The sequence below is a fragment of the Oxyura jamaicensis genome, chromosome 6 (assembly GCF_011077185.1).
Source record: "Oxyura jamaicensis isolate SHBP4307 breed ruddy duck chromosome 6, BPBGC_Ojam_1.0, whole genome shotgun sequence".
NCBI classification, from domain to species: domain Eukaryota; kingdom Metazoa; phylum Chordata; class Aves; order Anseriformes; family Anatidae; genus Oxyura; species Oxyura jamaicensis.
The window spans coordinates 12,211,111-12,232,113 of record NC_048898.1 but is presented as its reverse complement, the minus strand read 5'-3'; the positions used below and the strand labels follow the sequence as shown (position 1 = coordinate 12,232,113).

Below are 21,003 nucleotides of genomic sequence, written 5' to 3'. Positions count from 1 at the left end.
CCCCCCCCCCCCCCCCCCCCCCCCCCCCGAACGCCCCGGTGTTGGCGGGGGGGCAGCACCGGCCTCCCCGCCGCCCCCCGGGACCCCCGGCCGGAGCCGCCCCTACCCGAGGGGCCCCACGGGGCGGCAGGGAGCCGGGGAGCAGCTGCCCCCCGCCCGCCCGGCGGCTTCTCCCCATCGCCGTGCAAAAAAAGCTAATAAATAGTAATAAATAATAAAAAATGCGCCGTGCGGACGGAGGCACCGCATGCTTCGGAGCGCGCTGGCTCCCGGGCGGCTTTCCCCCGTGGCAGGCGGGGGGAGGAGGGGGGGGGGGGGGGTTTTCCCGCCTTGGGTTCGCGCGGGGGGAGGGGTTTCTCTCTTTTTTTTTTTTTTTTTTTTTTTTTTTTTTCGCGTGCGTGCAATCCAGGAAGCCTGAGCCGCGCCTCCCCGCCTCGCACCCCGCCGTAAGCCGATATTCGCGATTCCCTAACTCGCCTCCAGCTCTCAACTTGGGGCGGTGTGTGCGTGTGTGTGTGTGCGTGTCGGGGGGGAGCATCCCCGCAGGAGGCAGCTCCCTTTCAGATAGGAATCTGGGACAGATTTTGCCAGCAGCCACCGAGCGTGGCCCGTCGGTAACCGAGCAGCCCGTGTAACCCGACACTCCAACTTGCCGTGCGCCCTGCGAGTTGATTCACTTACTCACCCGCCGGCACCGCGCTGCCTGCCGCTGGCCGGGGGCGAGGGAAAAGGGGGGGAGAAAGGGGAAGGGGAAAAAAGAAGGACAAGGGTGGGGGGGGCGGGGGGAGCCGGGCGAGAGGGGGAATAAAAAAATCTGCCTGGCGGAATACCCCGCTAGAGCCGCGGAGCGGTGGGGGAGCGAGGACGGTGCCTGGTGCCGAGCCGAGCCGGGTAAGTTGGGGGCGCCGCTCGCAGCCCCGGGCAGGGGGCGCGGACAATGGGGCGGGGGGGGGGAGCGCGGGGAGTGCCCCTGGGGGGCCCGGCCCGGCCCGGGGCGAAGTTGGCGGCGGGGACCGGCAAAACAAAGGGGGCCGGGGCCGAATTGCTGGCGGCTGGCTCCGCCGAGCCGCTCGGAGCGGGGCCTCCCCGGCGGGCAGCAGGAAGGAGCCGCAGGCGGCCCCCCCCGCCGGCCTTGCCCTGCCCCCGGTGCATCTGTCCGGGAAGCCGGGGGGCCCGGCACGGCTCGGCTCGGCCGCCTTTGTGCCAGGGGAGCGGCGGCGGGCGGCGGAGCGCCGCTCCGGGAATGTAAACACGGCGCGGGGCCGCCGGGCTGCGGCCGGCAGCGGAGGGGGGGCGGGGGGGCGGCGGCGGGGCCGCTCCGAGCCGCGCCGGGGGCTGCAAACTTTGCGCCGCGCCCCGCCGGGGGTCGGCTCCCGCAGCGCCGGGGGGGGGGATCGGGGGGATTTGGGGGGGTTCTGGGGTCCCCCCGGCAGCGGGGGCAGCGCGGGGCGGGGGTAACGTGAGGGGCAGCCCCGGCGCTGCCCGGAGCGCGGCTCTGCGCGGGGCCGCGGGCGGCACGGCGGAGCCGGAGGGAGGACGGGGATTTGTGCCCTGGGTCCGCAGGCCGGAGCGGAGCGGGTGTTGCGAGTGCCTTTTTCAATGCGCTGACACGGGAGAAGAGGATTTAACTTGGCAGCCTGAACAAATGCTCTATCAAAGGTTTCCTAAGAGACAGTAGGAGAGCGAGGGAGATGAATGACCCGGGGTGGTTTTAGGGTGCTACCTCTGCAGGCTGGCTTTTACATACGCAATGGCCATTTAGGGCTCTGAATAAAACTCCGCGCATCAGAAAGGCGACAGGCTTATAAAATTTAAAAGGGCAAAAGCCCATTAATGCTGTGGCAGGGCTCTGGCTCCCAGCTCCGCTTGAGCAGCTCCAAGCGCCTTCAAGTGCCAGAGCTTTTAAGGAATCCCTAGCAGCAGCAGCAGCAGCTCCCCTGGGGCTGCCGGGTGGACCTTGGCCTTGGGCAGCGGCCGACCTGGGGCAGCCTCTGCTCCCCGGCTGGGGCAGCACACCCTGGGGACCAAACCGGGAGCCAAGCGCAAGCAGGACGGGGAGGAGAAAGGGCCCAAGGCCGGGATGCACAGCTTGCAGCTCTGCTGGCAGGAGGTGGCTGGAGGTGCCGTGCCGGTGCAGCGGGGGCACAGTGGCAGGGCTCCGAGAGTGCTGCCAGCAGCAGCAGGAAAGTTTCACAAAGGAGTCGAGCAAAATTACACTCCGCTGACGGTCTCTGGGAGAACAAGGGTCTGTCGAACAAACGTAGTCGGTCTGCGATTCAAACTTCCACTTCCTTCTCTCGATAGAGGGAAATTTACTGTGGCATCAATCTTCTCTTGGCGGGGCCCGATTCAGGTTTGTGAATGCCAGGAGACTTGCTCTGACCTTTTTCTGTTCAAGTTGAGGATGTTGAAACACCAGCCATCAAACAAAAGACACATTGAAAGCAAGATCTGCAATGGAGCACGTGTGACTTTGAGGCTAGTTGAGTGCGTTTGGTGGCTGTTTTCCGCTGAGTTGGGGGGAGGAGAGAGAAAAAGGCCGCTTATTTTTTAAATGAGATTATGGAAAACATGACTTGAAATCCCCTAAATATCCCAGAGTCAAGGACTTTTTTTTATTTCTATCTTTACTTTTAAAACGTCTTAAGAAAATGCCTCTATTTCTACTTGTTTTTACGTTTATGTATAATTTGCAAATGATGAGTATATTTTTTCCCCACGAGTGTAAAGGTGACTTGGGAATATTACAGAATTTCTGAAATTTTTTAAAAAAGAAAAGCTTTAGAGAATTAAGTGACTTTAGGATTACAGCTTAAAACAATGAAAAATTCCCTGGGGTTTAATTGACAGACTTGTGATTTTATCTACTCAAGATAATACTACCTTGAAAGGTGGCAGATTTAAAGATTACTCTGTAAATTGTAAGTTAAACTTAGTTTGGGCTTGGAGAATTGAAAAAGAACCCCCTCAGGACCAGTCAATGTAGGTGTCTAACCTGCCGGTGGCACTCATAACAGGGACAGATGCCATTATTGTTTGCATTGTTTACAGTCCACAATACCTTAAACGTTGATAATGATTAGAAACAATAATTGAGGCTGTGGCAAAGGATCAATGAAAACTTTGCTTCAGGAAAGAAGCGAGTTGCTGTGTGTGTGTGTGTTCATATACACACAGTATTTTGAGCTGTCGGAGATGCGCAGTCACAGTGCGGTACAGAATTCTGTTTTTAGAATATTTTAAGGAACCCACAGAAGATAACAGATTAGTTTCGGCATAACCTAAGATTTGTACTGATCGGCAGTGGTTACGGGGAGCTGAAAGGAGAGGGCTCCGTGCAGCACGTTTCCATTCATAACTTTTCTTGGGAGTTGCTTGCACTTTACCCTAAATCTCCTCCACTTTTATAGGTTCCAAAGGTTTTGTGTAGACAAAGGAGGAAAAAAAAGAAAACAAACAAGCAGCCAACAACCCAAACATCTCGGGTGGCAGTTACATCACTGATACTATAGTTGGAGACAATGTTGACGGTTTTTTTAGCAACTTGGTGTTTGTACTAGCAGCTCTGGAGAGCCTGGTTTCTTCTCTTGAAAAGGAAGAAAAATGCATCTCCGAGTAAACCAAGCTGGCGTTCCTTTTGCCTTCCCCAGTGTTTCTGGGAGGCTTCAGGCAGTGGGACCCAGCTTCCTTCCCACCCCAGGGGAGAAAAGGCGGCCGTGGGTGCTGGTGGGCTGCCGCTGCCCTACCTGGGGCACCTGGCTCCCACCAGCAGCTCGTGCCTGCGGTAAGGGATTTGACCTCTGTGCAATTGGCTGATTTGTTCGCTCCTAGTTAGACTAATTTTTGTGAAATCCTATCCTCTATTACAGCCAAGTGACAAGGGTATTGCTGAAGAGTTTAGGGTTGGTTTACGCTTTTTCTCGTCAACTGCCTGTTGTGGGATGAGGAGCACAAGTCCTCGTCATCCGTTTCCATATTTTTATGAGAAAGCACTTCATGGGGCAGCAATACAGAGCACCATGATGGGCACTGATGTGCCTGCTGCTCAGAGGTGAATGCCTTTCGCTGAATTTGGCATATGTAAGCTTTCCTGCTGATGGAAAGCGGAGGCTGTGTCAGTGGTATTAGAAATCATTTCTGCTGGAAAATGGTGTCTTTGGCTTAAAAACAAGGTTTGAGAATTGGAATGTTGCTTTGTCATATTGATTTTTCTTCTGCTTCTCTTTCTAAAAGAAAAAAAAAAACTTCTTATGTAGCAATTTCATTTTATTTATTTCCATCGGATTTCACAGGATCATTAGCATGCCCCTTGGTTAATGTTTGAACCTTTTAAAGGTGGTATAAGCTGCAGGAGCCATGTCCAGGCAGTGGGTTGTAATGGATCTCCACAGCTTGACTGTTGGAGGCAGTAGTGCGTTATGAGAGTAGAGGATGGTCCTACACTTGTTTTGTGGTGTTTTTGGTTCTAATCGTCCAAGTTGTGCTGGAGTTTACGTGCCTGCAAGGGTGAGGGTTGGGGGTTTCGGTACCGTGCCACCAACCTTTATCAAGCAGGGCAAATTGCTGTGGGTGTCCTGTATCTGGGGGGAGGGGGAAAGAAAGCTATTTTTAGGCAGGCAAAATCACTTTCCATCAATTTTCTCCTGCAAGTATCAACAGAGATAAACTTAGTTCTCAGGGAATGACTCACTCATTAATGACTGTTCCCTTTGGAAGCCCTGGATAGGCAGTCATTTAGCCCAGGCCACCCATAATTTCCTTCAGTTGCCTGCAATTCTTAAACCTATAACAGAGGATAGGAAAAGTAAGTTGGTCTCCTCTACCAAGTCCTGGGGCAGCCAAACACAGTTCCTTCTATTGGGGTTGACGCTCATCTGAATAAGGTTTAGGACCTAATGAAATACCTGAACTCAGACCCATCTGTCCTTTCATTAGGTAATTTGATAAATTGAGCTGTTTTGTGTAGCGTATTAACGTGGAGGTAGCGGCACAGAAGCTATCACGTTAGCATACCATCAGGATAAAAGTAGGAAGTGCATCCCTTTTGTTAATAATCCGGCATTTGTTTTGACTCAACAGAGCAGCTTTGAATTGATTCCCAAAGCGACGTGGGCAGGCTATTGGTCCAGCATGGATGGGGGGAGGAGGGACACAAGACATCGTGCCAAAGCCGTGAACGTGCGCGGTGCTACTGAGTAGTGGAAATTGGATAGGACTGGATTTGGACTGCCCCTCCTGCTCCTTGTTTGCCTTCGTAAGGAGTTTGGTTTGTTTTTTCCCTCCTGACTTTGTGTTTATATGCCAGTGGATGGTGGCAAGCTGATTTACACAAGCGATATGTCCTTGTGCGAAGGTGTCCTCCTGCAGCCCGCTTACCACAGCCGGGCGATGACACTTGGCTGCCCGACCCGCTGGCGGTGCTGCCCTGCAGAGCCCTGCTTCAGCTGCTCGGTGCTGGCTGTGAGCACAGAGCCGTGGTGCTGGCTGTCAGCCTCGTGTTCTCGGAGGAGAGCAGCACTGCTGTGGGTCGGACTTGGGAAGTGGGGACAGCTCTAACCTCTGGATAATAGCTGGGCGTCGTCAGAGCTAGCATCAGAGCAAAAGCCACAGGCATTGTGGAAAACCGGCACGGGAACTGATTGTTGTCTTCATTCAGTTGTCTTCAAAGCTCTGGTTCTGATGCTCTGAGCTGTGCCTGGTGGCCTCTGGTGACTCGGGCTCGCAGTCCATCTGGTCAGCGTAGTGTTAAGTGGGGAGCACTGCCTGCTTGGTCTGCCCGATGCACAAACGTGGGCAAGCTCTGCCCGGATCAAGCTGCAGCTCTTTGCAGCTGGGAAATACCATTGGCCATCTTTGCTGATTGGATATGTGTTTGAGGAGTGAGAGAAAAGGAATACAGCGACAGCGAGCTTGTGTTGTCTTTGGATTTTCCTCTTCTAATGTCTTTGAGGCTGTAGGTCGACAATGGCTGACCAGCTGGCAAAGTGAGAGTTGCCAGTCTCCTGGTTTCTAGATGGTCTTGTAACTGATCAGAAGGGCTTTTTGTTGGGGCTGCGGTGACATAGATATGTGACAGAATAGCAGGGGCTTCAGCTGGCCGCTTGGTAGCAGGAACAGTTCCCTTGATGAGTATCTGCTTGTTTCTTGGCTGTACTCCTGCTTCCCCCTGAGAACAGCGGAGCCTTTTAGGCTGCCCTGAAATGCACACCCTCCCCTATCTCCATCAGGAAATTTTGAAGGGCAGGTCTCTTACTCCTCAAGAACGATTCCAAATACAGATGAAGTGAGTGAATGCAGGCTCCCTGTGTGAGGGCATGGTGGGACGGGGAGGCAGAGCAGGGTGCTGCTGAGGCTGGCTCCTGCTGGGCAGCTGCTGGTGAGAGGGGCTGGGGCTGGCCTTCCCTGGGCGCTGCCTGGTCTCACAGGTGTTGAGAAGGCGGGCTGTCACTGGTTTGATCGTGGCTTCTACCTCACTGAAGGTTTAAAAATAATAGCCTTAATTAAGTTCATGAGGGTTTTTACAACTGGTTTTGCGTACTTCTGCAGCTCAGATCCTTCCCCTGCACTGTTCGCTCGGGATGATCTGGAGCGTTGTCTGACAGCCGCCTGGTAAACATGCTCCCTCCAGCTCAAAGGTTGCCATCTGCCTTCGGTTGGTTTAGAGGTGTGACGGGAAGAAAACGAAGCGGAAGAGTTGAGTGGCAGTGAGGAAGGGCTTGTGTCCTGCCGTAGGACCGCATGCCCTGGCTACACTGCGTGCTCAGGGAGGTGAGGGCAGCTCGCAACCCCGTCGTCCTGCTGCCCCAAAGCAGCCTGGCCTGAGCATCTGCTCGTCCAGCCAGAAGGTGGGCTGTCCCCGTAGGAGGTTTGAAAATAGACACATACCTTATGTATCATATATATCATCACTTGAACGTACACTTCAGCTTTTCCTTTGCGTGGCATGTAGCTGTAAGCTTTTCGCTGTGTAAATTATTTCAAGAAAACACATCTTATAAACAGGAAAACTTGTTCAGAAAATGTTTTTGCTTAAAATGCATGGCAAAAATACAACTGGAGTAGTTTGACAACCAGCACTGTCACGTTTGCATTTTAAAGCTAAGACATTGATGGGCCAACAGAAGATCCATTTGGCTTTCCATATGTTTTCTTTCTCCCCCCCCAAGGCCGCTTTTCCTCTATCGCCCAGTAAAAAAAAAAAGGCAGGATAAAAGCTTTAAAAAGCATTTTTAAAGGCTTTGTTGACATTGAATTCTCAGAAGAACAGTTTGTTTATATATCTCTCTATATACGAAAGAGAGGAGGGTTTATTATCCTGCAGGTTTGCAAGGAGAAAGAAGAATGATGTGGTTGTCAGGCAGTCTACCCGATCTCTTGGTGTCTTGCTTGTAAAGTCTGTGTTTGTTTAATGCTCTTATAACCCTTTTCCCGGCAGTGGGATCACAGAAGTTAACTTGTTTAGAGCTAGTATACAGCTTACGTTGGCCTCCCTTGCAGCAACCCAGCGCCTGCCCCAAGCCTTTTCAAAGGAAGCTTTTCTTCCCCCCTCCTCTTAGCACAGGTTGATGCACTTTACATTTGATTACACAATTACTTTTTTTATAAGATGGGAATGCATGTTCTAAAAAGACTCTGGGCCGCGAGCTGTCATCCTGCAAATGTTCTTGGGATCCTGACTGTCTGCACGCTGGGGTCACTGCTCTTTGGGTGCTTTGCGAAGCCGTTACGTGCCCCAGCAGCCACTGTCTGTGTTTCACAGCAAGTTGCAGCATCGAGCTGTGGTGGGTGCGTGCCTGCAGACACGGGTGGCAGCTCCATGACTGGAAACATGAGTGCAGCGCAGTGCTCACGAGGCTGGTTTGCCACGGACATAACGTGTGTGTGGCTTTGTTGCGTTCACAGGTTTCTTGCTTCAGAGAGGTCTGCTGTCATACAGCTTGTATGGCAAGGCTCAAAGCCACTCTCAGTTGCTCTGTGAGAAATGTATTGCAGGAACTATACGTGCATCTCTTCAGTCGCCCTCTCAAGTATGAGATTTCTCCCCAAACTTACATCCCTGGTTTGAAAGGCCTGGGATCACAGTCCAGCTGGAGTGTGATACCATTAGACGCGGGAGCCTACTGGCTTTCCAACTCAATGCATAGCTTTGGCTTTTGGCACTGTGGAACTCTGACATCTCGCACATTAAAATCATAACAGCATTATGTAAGGAGAGGTTATTTTAGGTCAGTAGCGGAGCCTCGGAAGACTTGGTTAAAGCCATCTCGAGAGCTGAGACACGTGGGCTTGCGTACCGCTGTGGCTGGTGGTGGCGTGCTCCTGACCTCTGTCCCCTGTTCCCAGCCTGTGACCTGCTGCTGCAGGGACACCTCGGGGGGGCCTTGGCCATGCTCAAACACCCAACGGTGCTGGGAGCGGGCGCTGGGTGCCAGGAGCGCTCTGAAGCACATCTGAAGAATGTCACACCTCTCCCTTGGGTGCCTGCTGTTGGCTTGTGGCACGGATGGTGCTGCTTCAGTTGGCCTTGTTGTTCTTCGTCAAGGGGCAGGAAAATTACGGCAACAGCTGCTGCAAGCCTACAGGAAACAGAGTGCGGAATAAACCTGGGGAGCCTTTGAAATGCTTTTAATAACAAATAATTCCAGTATTTAAACAAGATGCAGCTTAGGTGTGAAAGATGCAGCGCTGACTTCTAACGGTGTAAGGTGCCTGCCTTCAGGACCAAGGCTGGCATACCAGACGATGCTCAGGCATGCTGCAAACAAAGGGAGGAACATTCAGACCTTGTTTATACTTCAGAAGAAATCAGCAACAGGACATGCGATAAATATTTTAAAGCTGTTGTGTAGACTGCATGAAATTGCAATGAAGCCTGGGCAGGGAGGCGATGGGTGCGCGTACTGCCAGAGCAGCACAGGTGGAGAGCAGAAGGCAGCCCCCGGTGCAGAGCAGGCGCTGCTCGGTGCTGCTCAGGCTTGGGCTAAGGGGTTAGCTGTGTGTGCTAACGCCTTGAAAAAGGCAATGCTACAGAGTTCAGAGCTATTGGGATTACAGCAGGCCCCTTCATCGACAGCAGATTGCTCTTTGTGAAGAGGCCAGCAGACAGAGGGACCTGGGAGGCGTGCGGTCTGCAGGGGAGCGGAGCAGGCATCTGCCAGGGGGTGCGGAGCTGGGGTTTGAGGAACTGGTGGGGGCAAGCAGATGGACACCTGAAATTCAGGGCTGTATTTTTTAATTGCTAAGCAAAATATCAGGATTGTTTTGTCTCTAAATAAATGCAAAAATATGTGAAATTTGGGATTCATCTGTTGAAGTTCTTTTTCTTAACTGATTGATACGTGGAACATCCATTTTGAAGAGTTTGGCATGTTGCCTCTAGGATAACAGAGCACGGCTGCTCGACCAGGGCAGCAGTTGGTACCTGTCGTAGGGCACTATTTTTTAACCTTTGGATACCTGGGATCAGTGTTACCCATGGCTGCAGTGGCGCCCTCACAAGCACAGCGCTGGATGCGTGCACGTAACAGAGCTCACGTCTGTTTGCCCTGTAGCTGGGAGTACTAGATGCGTGCGGGTAAACATCTTAGTGAGCTGAAATGAGCCAAGGGGAATGCAGCAGGATTGCTGTTGTGAAGCTCCCGGGGTCTGCCATGGTGACTAAGACAGCTTGATAGCTTCCTTATTGGCCACCATCTGCCTGCTGCCGCCTGGGCTCCGAGCAAGGGGAGCAGCACAAGGGGAGCAGCGCGGGCACTGGCACAGCAAGGGGCCGGCTGCTGCTCGGGGGGGCTGGGCATCGTGGTGGTAAACAGCGAAGCTTAATGCTCCAGAGGCAGGTCACAGTTGCGTGACACTTCTGTCCTTAGATTTGTTAAACCACTTGAAAATGAAATAAAATGAATTCTAAGAGACGGTGTTTTCATTTGATTAAATTGTGCGTCCTGAGTGCATAGATAAATTACTCGCTCAGTGAGTGAACTCCTCGTGAAACCTTCTGTGGAAGCAAGTCCTGTACGTGTGTCTATTTTCGGAGTACTACAACTCTGAAAATTCCACCAAAATTTCTAATATTTCTGGTATTTTGTGGTGTCATCTGTTTTTAAATTTTCATTTAAAACTTTGAATTGGGTCACCCAAAAAGGAACAGCAGCATGTCAGCACCGAGTCCTCCTTCTCCTTTGTCTGAAACTGCAGCTCCAGCCCTCAACACCTCTTTCTCAATAAAGAGAAATGTAAATCAAAAATACTTGTAATGTTGCCAACATCTTGTCCTAGCAATATCCCAGCATACTAAATCATACAATGAAGAAACATAGTTCATATCTCCTGTCACATGAAAAAATACATCTTTAAGTATATCTCCGCTCTATTCATGCTCCTCTGGCGTTCATGAATTTACGCTTTGTTCTGCAGAAGACAACTTCACCTGATAAACTCCTTTTTGAAGTAACGAAGGACTGCGGAGTTGAGCTGCTGTTGTCACTGCTACACCTGACTGAGGAATAATTTGTAACGAAATACAAATGCACATGTGCTAATCTCTGCTGAAGATTGTCTGACATCTTCGTTTAGTAAGGATTAAACCCTGCACAAGAAACACAGAGGAGGCAGGAATTCTCTGGCAGTTGATCTATTTGTATGTTTAACGTAGAATATTTTTAGCCCGAGATACAAAAATACATAGTTCTGTATCCAAAGAGACTGTTGTTTCCATTTATTTTAAAACCCTGGATGGGAAACAAGATGTTAGACCTATTATAATGCAACCCAGTAATTAACATATGTTGGCCTGCCTCTGCCAAGGCTTCCGTGTGAGTAATGCAGGTTGCACAAGTAGAGGAGTCAGGTTGTTTGTCAGCGAAGAGCCACACGTATATGCATGAGTGATCAGATTGTAGAGGCACCGTCTGAGGCTGGGAATCTGTGTTTGATGACCCCTCCCATGTTTCTGCCTTATTCTTGCTTTTTTTTGCCACCTAACCTTGCCCATAAAAGTGGCCTGGAAGAAAGCTGGAGAGGGCCTCCATCAGGGAGTGTGGCCGTGGAACCAGGAGTAACGGCTTTGAACGAAGGGAGGGGGGATTTAGAGATGTGATGTGAGGAAGAAATTCTTCACTCGGAGCACAAAGCGCACATGGGAATTAGGGCTGAAGATGCACCTTGCTTCTGTTCTTTTTCATAAAGAATAGAATGAAATTACCTAAAAAACAGTGTTAAAAATAAACCTAGGGCACAGGATGGGAGGTGCAGGGCAGTCCCTGTGGCTGAGGGGCAGTCTTTCTCTCTGGCGAGCCAAAGGGCCTGGGGGAGCCAGCCCCAGAAAAGGGGCCCTCAGCCCCCCAACCCTCCTCCTTGTCCACGGGAGGGCATTTTCCAGGCTGCTCCCAGCACAGCTGCCTTTGGCCAGGCGTGGACCACTCCATCGCAGAGGCTTGCTGAGGTCACAGTGGCCACCACTGCCCTGGGCCCTATAAAACAGGCCCCCTGCAGCTGGCCCACCGCTCGCTGAGCATCTCAGCCCTCTGACTGCCAGCTCGTGCGGCAGGAAGGAGACAGAGCAAGGTGAGCAGCAGGCCGCTTGCTGTGCGAGGACAGCCATGCAGTAGGAGCAACGGTGACGTGGGGCAAAGGCGGGAGCATCAGGCAGAGAGCTGTGGGGAGCCGAGGCATGCCCATAGTCCGGAGCACAGTGCGCGACCCAGCAATGGCCGCAAACCAGATGGCACTGTCAGACCCGTGCATGAAAATCAACCTGACGGTGGCATGGGACCGAGGTGTGGGATGGACGACCCCCTGGTAAGGCACCCTCGTCTGCGAGCATTCCGGACGGAAGGCATCCCGTTTGGGCAGTCCCGGGCAAGGACTGGCTTAGCCTTCTGCCCAACACTGGAGCCCATGGAGCTGGATCCACCATATGTGGAGGAGTAGATGGAAATGGATCCACCTCAGCCAGAACAGACTTTGGACTACTGCGGCATGTCTTTGTGCTCTGCCATCTGAGAGCACCAACAGCATCGCAGGAGTGCCCGGTGAGCCCCCTGCTTGTTGCTCAGGCTCCATCGCAGGCATTAGCTTGGAGCCACCAGACACCATGGACATCCCCCAGGCTTGCCTGCAAGATGTCCCAGCAATAAACAGCTCTTGCTGAATCTCAGGGGTTGTGTGAGTGCTTCTTTTTGGGGAGATTGGGCTAAAGCTGCGCCAGGGGAGGTTTAGGTTGGATATTAGGAAGAACTTCTTTACTGAACGGGTTGTTAGGCAGTGGAATGGGCTGCCCAGGGAAGTGGTTGAGTCACCATCCCTGGAGGTCTTGAAAAGACGTTTAGATGTAGAGCTTAGGGATATGGCTTAGTGGAGGGCTTGTTAGCGTTAGGTCGGAGGTTGGACTCGGTGATCTTGGAGGTCTTTTCCAACCTAGGTGATTCTGTGATAATATAAAAGCAATTAGAGTTGAAATGTCCTCTTGGCTGCATGAGGTTTGGAAAATCTTGGCTTTTTTTCCCCTGTTGTCAATAAAAGAAATTATCCTGTGCAGGATTAAGAAAAATGAGATAATGATCAATGGAAGCTTCCAATTTTTTGGTGTGTGTTTGTGTTCAATTCCCCAGTTACGGGGTGACTGGAGGGAGGAGTCTCAGGGATGCTCTCAGCAGCAGGAGGTCTCTGTCTCAGGCTCTCAGAGATGATGGAGCGCTGTGGGCACGTCGGGTGGGTGCTGGGGCAGGGGTCCCACTTCTGCCTTTGGAGGGGCCTTCTGCGACAGAGGAGGGGGTCACTTTGTTGGACTAGACATGTCTTATTTCTGCTAAAAGCTAATGTAGAGGTAGTCCTAGCTAGAAAGTACATTATGTAAAGCACAGACTGCACGCGTTCTCCATAGATCTGTTACTTCCACCCAATATATATCTCTTGTGGTAATGCCAGTTAGACATAGGGAGAGGGAATCTGAAATTAAAAAGAAGTGTACGTGTGTGCAAAAGTGTGTCAAAATCAAATCACAGGTGAGTCCAGATTTTGCTTGTTTCCATCCCCCTCGGTGTGTCGTCCCCCACCCCCTATGAGCAATTAAGACCTACTTCCCTAGTAAGTGTTACGGGAAGACAAAAGGTGTATTGCGCATTTAAACAAATGAAATGCATCCTCAGAAGAGTTTGAAGGTCGTATATTCCTGAACTCTAAAACGTGCTCCAATTAGTGCTCAGTTTAAAAGCAGGCTTGGTTAGTTAACCTGGGAGCAGACGGTTGCACACCAGCTAATGCTTTAATGGGAGCTCCCACCTGGTGACTGTTCTCTCTGCGCACTTCTCTCGATGTGACCCAGTCATCTTGGGTGGAGGGACAGGAACGTGGAGGGGTAATAGGGTCAGTTGACATCTACGTGCGCTGTAAGTATTAACCTACAGACACCAGAGGTTCTTCAGTACCTTACTGTGGCAGAGTGTAATGCATCATCACTTTTCCCTTTTAGAGAGTTACATGTTTAATTTGTAGCTTCTATTTTGACACTATCTGTTAAGCTATAAATAAAGCTTGACTACAACAGCGATGGCCTTCAGGCTACCTTCTGACTGTAAATTCACAATTGTTGGCTTTGCCTTGTCATTTTCAAGCTGTGTGCCCTGGATGGTGTGGAAGAAAAGAATTTAGAGAAATGTGGGTTTAGTGCTTAGAGTACTGATCAGTCTAATTTAAGATTGCCAACCTTAAAAACACTCAGGCACCAGAAGTCAGGCCCATAGGACTGTTTAAAACAGTGATAAGCTTGCCTTTGCAAGATCTAGCTTTTGGGGCTTGTTGAGGGTTCGTATTTTCAAGTTTTACCCACAGTCACAAGCGCTACGAGCTCATTGATTAAACAGCGACGCTGTTACTATCAGTTGTCTTAAGGAGCCGGGGCTTTAGTGTGCATGTGAAAATAGTACTAGACGTGGCTCCAGGACTCCTTGCTTGTTTCTGTTCCGTGCTCGGTGGTGGTGGCTGCGGTTTGGCGAGCCGCTGCATCGTGCCGCAGCCTGGGGGACACCCTCCCCAGAGCAGGCTGCTGGCGATGCTGTGCCCCTGTTTGGCAACCAGTCAAGCATCTCTTGGCTCCCCCCAAATTAAGCACAGACTGTGTAGGTTAAAACTTCTGATTCTCAAACTGTTCACATCCAGAAAACGCACTGAGAGCTTGGAGGGGAGCTGTTGGATGTAAAACCTGTTCCCCCTTCCACTGCTGTTAGTCCGAAACAGGGAGATGCAGCAGGTTTTTTGGAGATGCTGAGAAAACTGGCTGCCCTAAGGGGGAAAACAGCTGGCTGGGAAGAAACATGGTGAGAAAGGTGTAGTTGGATTTACCTCCTTGACATTTTGGCTGTAAAAAGTGAGGTTGCTGAATTTGTATTAATGTATTTGTTGTGCACTGAAATTCCTGTCAGAAGGCTTTGTGATCTATGGGTACTACTTCTGTCTTCACTCACAAATCCGCAGATGTCCCCAGGACTGTTGGACATCCATCCTTTTGAGGCAGTTACGAATAAACAGTTCTGCCTGTCGTAATTTTGGTTGGTCAAGTCCCCCTGAATTGCTGCACTCCGTGTGGCTGTGCTAACACGTAAATACTGCCGGTGAGGAGGTTTGATTAAAATTGCATCTCTAGGTGCGCGCTAAATACCTCTGATATCTCACCTACAAACAGCGGTAGAATTGTTGGTAAGAATGACAGCTGCAGGCAATAAACGAGGACAGTAATAGAGGGCTCAGTGCTGGGTAGAGCATCATAAATCATGAGGCGAGAGCAGCGAGAGCGCTGACAAATCGGCGAGCAGCTGCAAACAGCACTTTCCAGGTAAGAATTATTGCGCTCGCTCCCGATAACTGCTCAGAAACCACCTCTTCCTTGTACGTGGGCGACTTCCCCGCTGCACGGCCGCTGGCGCTGGTGCAGTCGGTTGAGCTCGAGTGTTTCTGCCTGGGAACGGGGAGTGTTTCGCCTGGTGTCATCTCCGTACCGTGTGCCGAGCCTTTGTTTTCGTCCCGGGCGTGTGCCAGTGCGAGCTGTTCCTTTCTAGGAGGAATATCCTAATGCTTTTTGCAGCTGATGAGCTGTTCTATTTGGTTTCCTCGGAGACTTTGAAGAAGTGGTTTTTGGAAGGTGGAGAGAAGGGGATGTGTTTGGCTGGTTTTAAGCTAGCTTGCTTTGTTAGCCCGTGCTTGGGGGAGTTGGGAGGAGCCTGTATGCTCCCAAACAAAATAAAAAAGTAAAAATCTGGAATGGTGCAGTTCACGTAAAGGAGATAACGATCTAGTCACCCAGAAAACAATCCTACTCTTGTGCTGTTAGAGAAATGAAAAGTATTTTAATGGAATAACGATAGGAAACAGATGGCAAAGGGCTAGCAACTGAAATGTTTTTGAACACTAAAAAATAAGTGTCAAACACATGTCCCATATTTTAATTATAGCTGAAAGCGTCACGTGGCAGAACACTTTCAAATTCTGAAGTCTTTTACGTAAAAATTCAGCCTTAATTTCTTGGGAGGGTTCGGCGGTCATAAGTTCCTGCTGCGAGCGCCGAGCCTCCAGAAGGGCGTTGTGGTTGGCACACGTTCATGGCCGTGTGAGCGCGGGGTCTCAGAGGACCGCCTGCTGGATGCGTACGCTGTCCCTTGGCTCGACGTGAGAAGTGGGTAATGCACGCGGGCTGCTGCTGCTCGAGCCAGGATGCAGGCAGAGCAGCTCGGGCGGCGCGGTGCTGGCTGCCCGGTGGAGGCTCCCCAGGGGTCAGCGCCCCAGGGGCTGCGCACGCACTCGAGATGCCCCATCTTGTGCACATCGGGAGCCTTTGTGGGCGCTGCTGCTGCTGCAGGTGTGCTGGCAGGAGGCGCGCCTGGCGGGGCTGTGCCCACTGGTGACACCGTGCTTGTGTCCGCAGGTGCGTGGGGTGGGGATTTTGGTTTTAGCGCACCACGCTTACGGTTGGACAGCAGCTGTCGTCCTCTGGGGTGTTAAGCATGCAAAGGAGATGGTCCTTTAAACGACATTATTTACATCATTATTTACATATATGGTAATAATGGGCCTACGTAAAGCTGCAGGTCCCACTTGCAGCACACACACACGATGTACGTACAGCCCCAGAGCAGCCAGCGCCAGGCTGTTTCCGTGATTAGCTGGTCTTGTTTTGAAAGGCTTTCCTGCCCCGAAGGTTGCCCCTGTTAAGGTCACTGGTTGTGTGACTCATGGTCAGTAGGATCAGGTTGCTGACTGGGTAAAGGGCTTTGTTTTTTGGGGGAATGTTTTTAGCCTCTGCATCGCCCTCCCCCCACCCCAATTAAGGTTAATTATCAGCTGAGGTAGCTGCTGTTGACACGGCTGGCTGCACCGCGCCCAGCCCCTGCTGGCAAAGGGCCACGCTGGGGACGCAGGAGGCAGGTTGGTGGGGGCGAAGACCCCCCCAGCTCAGCTGTCCAGGCATCCCCCACGGTCTGCAGTCACCTTCCAGTTCCTTCAAGCAACAAAAAGCATTTGCACACACCAAAACAAGTTGTTTATCCAGGAACAAATGTGTGTTTTTCTTCTATAGAACGTTCTTCAGAAGTTAGCAGCCGTCCCGGATAAGTTATTTTTCTGTGTTCCTGTGGTATTTGTGACATTCGCAGTGTGTTCAAACGCAGGCCTGCGTGCATTTTTGTTGAAGTCTTGCTGAACTTTCCAGCCTCCCTGGATTTAATACTGAAATTGCTGAAGGGTGCCATTGATCTGGCTGGTGGCATGGTGGTTTTTAGAAAACAAGCCCGAGGACATGCACCTGCTTGAGCTCTGTTCCCAGCAGCTCAGGACTTCGGCCAGGTTGTCCCCACTGTGGCCACCTCCTGCCCTGCACTGCCCCCCCCCCAACAGGAGCCACAGAGGGGAGGTGTGCGGGTGCCTGGCTGGGTCCCACCTGTGATATTTGCCCCGTCCTCTGGAAGAAGATGGCAAGTGTCTTGGAGGTGGTGCTGGCCATGCTGTCAGCACAGCATTGGTGACAGCACAGCAGGGTGACAAATGAGCAAGGGGCCATCGCCACCACATGGATGGTGGCTTGAGCACAGGGCAGCGCGCAGAACTGTTTTTCTCAGTTGTTTCTCCTGGCCAGGAGTAAGCAGTATTGTTAATGTTGGGGGAGCTGTACCGTGATGCCCAGTACAAGCATTGTACTCTGTGAGAAGGACGGGCGGTCAGTGCTTCCATCCTCAGGCTGTGGCTTTGCCTTGCTGGGACTGCTTCAGCCCCGGGTTCCCTGCTGCGCGTTATTCCCGTCCTTACGCTGCGTTAGTGTCAGTGTTTGTGCAGGTGCGTGATGAATCAGACTGGTGAGCTGATGGAGAAAACAAAAAAACCTTCTTGTGTTTCTGTGCAAGTTCTCCCTCCTTGCCCACACCCCTTGGTTGCCCACTCGTCCTCCTTGTGTGGACGTGCAGGTCGTGGTGCGAGCATGGCACGGGCAGCAAAGCTGCGTGGGGCTGGGGAGGAGCACTTGAACTGGTGCTCCTGCCCGGGAAGTCAGACGGATCCACAGCCTCACAGTTAGCTGAAAATAATAAACCCAGCTCACAAATAGATTGGATCAAGTGATTAAAACCACAATATTGTGATTTGCATAAACTTACTTTCTTATTAGAGCATCCATTGCTGGGGGCAGGTAGGCTCTCACTAAATGGGGACACAAATTGCTGGTGACCTTCCCCGCTTTGGCCACCACTTGGCCCCTGGTAGGACAGCCCTGGGAGCTGGCTGGGAGTCACAAAACCAAGAACCAAGTCAGTGAAGTTAACTTAGCTCTTCTGGCACTGCTTGTGCCAGGCACCAGCCAACTCCTACGTCAAGTTGGTGACTTGGGAGGCTGGACATCTCCGCTGTCTCCAGCAAAGCGAGGTAATGCTGGAAACACTCGGCCTTAGCTGTATCTTTGGCATGTGTTTGGGGGCACCTGGGGAGTGCAGCAGGGCCAGGGCTGCCTGTTCTGCAGAGGAGCAGAAAGGGTCTGCAGAGGGTGCCTCCAGGTGCCACAGACCGTGGAAGCCCTAATGTGCATCTAATGCAACATGGGACCCCCTCCCCCTTTTTCTGTCCCTATGAACTGCTCTTTTACTGCAATGGATGGCTTCCTGTTCTGTCAGAGCAGGTCATGGGAACTGCTCGCTGTAGAGCTGGCAGGAGGTAGCCCTAACCTCGACACCCATCCTCCCCTAGGTTTGGTATGCCTCGGGGATGCCTCCAGCACACCCGTCCGTGGCAGATAAAACCACAGAACATTGTCAGAAAGCACACGGTGAGGTCTGAGCCAGGCTCCCCTGTGCAGAGCTGAAGCATTCCCACGGGGACCCACTCTTCCCAGGGCAGAGGCCCGGTGGCAGCAGCCCCTGGCCACCTGCCCCTGCCTTATGGCGGGGACACGGCCGCAGGACCATGGAGGAACGGTGCTGTTCCTGCGACGTGCAGGGACCGGGGCTCCCGAGCACCGCAGCAATACAGATAACCTTGGCTGTTAAACGGCGTGTCTTGAGTAGCTGCCAGTGGTGACTTTAAATTATTATTCCTTAAGTTCCCAAAGGAACACGGTGTGCCATATTTTATGCTCCGTGCTCTTAGTATTGTTTTGTAGCTCGGTGTGGGGTTTCAGCTCTCAGGCCAGCTCATGAGTGGCCCCATCGCTTGGGTAATTGCAGAGTACATCGCTCGGGTTGTAGGTGTACGTGTGTCATCTGCGGGGTGCCTCGCAGTCCTGGAGCGCTACACATCCCCCTTGATTACTCAGTGTGTGGTGTGTTAGTGGAGGGGCTTCTCACTTGATATGCGTCATATGAAGGAGCGGGCACAGACCTGGGCAATGGAAATGCATAAAACAGCCATCTTCAGCTCCCAGAGAAAACTTCCCCATGTAAAATGAATAAAAGCAAATGAGAACCTTAAACAGGCCAGTATTTGTATGCATGTAACCAGGGACACTTCAAGCAATCTCAGTGAAGTGTTCTGATGCACTGATCAAGCCCGAGGTTAGCAGGTACACATGCGTGCAGGTGACCTGGCTCTGCGCCGTGTCCCTCCATGGTGAGCAGACTCGGTGTGGGTTGCTGTTTGAGGTACAGCACAGCGTAGAGAGCTTGATGAATAAAGTCATGCTCAAATCAGAGGACAGCTGGTAACTTTCTATGCAGACGTTCAGTACTGCCAACCTTTACTATCAAATAATTTTTAAAATATCACTTTGAAAGTTTTAAAAGTCAAAATAATTCTAATTCTCAGCAAAAAAATAAACTTACTCAAACTCTATTTGTGAATATCTTCATGTGTTGCTTTTATTTGTTTTGATTGGGAAAAAAAGGAGAATTCTTCAAAAATACTTTTTTCTATACAGTGGCTGAGACTTGAAAATGCCTAAAACAGGTCTCTATCCCATAAAGTGCAATGCTTGCTATTTCTGAAAATCTGTCATTTTCCACAAATATGAAGTGAGCCATCCAAAAAACTCCAAATGCTTTGAAGGCTTTAGAGTTTGTTTATTTGTAGGGCTTTTCTGAAAATTAAGGGCATGGATTCATTTTTATTTTTTGCAGAGGTCTTGCTTTTTTCCTTTCCTGGTTGGTACTTGTATTTTGAACAAATCACCATACTGAAATCATGCTATGTGTCAGTAGATTGAGAGTAACGTAGCGTGAGCTTCTCCCATAAGTATTCATGGTGATATTTTGTGACTATACTTGAGGATATGTTACTGAAATTGTGTTGTTCTACATCTTTGTCGTTACTCCATTCAACTCTCATAGCATATTATTAAAGTATGCATTTCTTTGTATACAAACATGCATTTGATTTTCCTTCTTTTGTCTTATCCAGAGTAAGAGATGGTTTGCATCCGTTAATGTAATGTTAGGGACTCCAGGGCTGGAGTTTGACGGGCTGCTGTTTTCTGATGGCTATAGGAGCTCTGTGGATTTCAGAAGTTAATGGTGAGACTTCAGTGTATTACAAGTTAATAAAAACTTACAGCAGACTTTATATTGAAGCACAAAACAAATACTGACTTTTCTTTTTAAGAGAAAATTGTTTGGGGGATTATGACAGTTAGTGAATCACTCTGCCAGGCTTTGTGGTTTTAAAGCCAGAATGCGAACACTCGAGAGCGTTTTGTCTGTCCTATTTCACTATCAAAGGCTACACAAACAGAGGAAACTGGCAGATGAGCTGGTCTATGGGAGGAAACAGTTAAAGTAACTGAGCACCGCTGCTATCAAATGCATAAACAAACCTATAGAAGTAACTTTCAGGTCAACATTGTTAACTCGCTATTTTAAAACATTTCTTACAACTGATGCTGAAGAAGGAAGAGGCTAGGAAGTATGATGTTTAAATGGACCAAACCTGCTTTCTAATACTGGAAGTTGATGAGCATGCCTTGATTTTGGTGCTCAGTACTGCAAAAGTCTTTGGGGCGATGAAGACCAGGTTTAGCCCTGCTTTGCTATGAGGATCCAGGAGGAAGTGCTGCTGCTCATGCTCCCAAAACTGCTTTTGTATCTTTCCAGTTTTTAATCATTGTGAATAACACCTTGATTACTCTACCAGAGTTTTATTTTTTTCAAGTCTGAAACTGTCGCTGTCTGTATAGGTCAAGGATTTATCCATGTGCAGTGCCATGGAAATCTCCACGAAGGGTGCATGAGCTGCCTCTTTGCAAACTCCTACTTAAGCTTTTTGTAGGAAAAAAGATAAAAATGGGTTTACAGCATCTAGGTGGACTGCTCAAATTCATCTGTGTGAGATTTCAGAATGTGTACAGGTATTCAAGCTCTAGTCTAGCTCTTCGACGTTGTGTTTGCAGAATGCTAACCACTTAAAAGCAGCCTGGGGTTTTGGGTTTTGGATTTCCATGTTGCTCCTTCTCTGTTTGCAAGCCAGGCAATGCAGGATAGGGCTAAGGCATGAAACTGAGAAAGCAGCTCCCTTCCTTGACCCCAGCCACTTGAGAACCAGGTGATG

At 50.6% G+C, this 21,003-nt stretch overlaps 1 protein-coding gene across 7 annotated transcripts in view; it reads left to right on the top strand.

The window, feature by feature from the left end:
- Positions 1–740: 740 nt before the first annotated feature.
- The window catches only part of ZMIZ1 (zinc finger MIZ-type containing 1), a 346,051-nt gene continuing 325,788 nt past the window's right edge, over positions 741–21,003 (top strand). For 5 of the 7 annotated variants that reach the window (XM_035330686.1, XM_035330677.1, XM_035330678.1 and 2 more), the window contains exon 1: positions 742–891. The gene's annotated coding sequence lies outside the window, so the exon portion shown is untranslated. Of the gene's footprint in view, positions 892–21,003 lie in introns of all 7 variants that reach the window. The other 2 variants (XM_035330680.1, XM_035330675.1) reach the window with 2 other exon arrangements.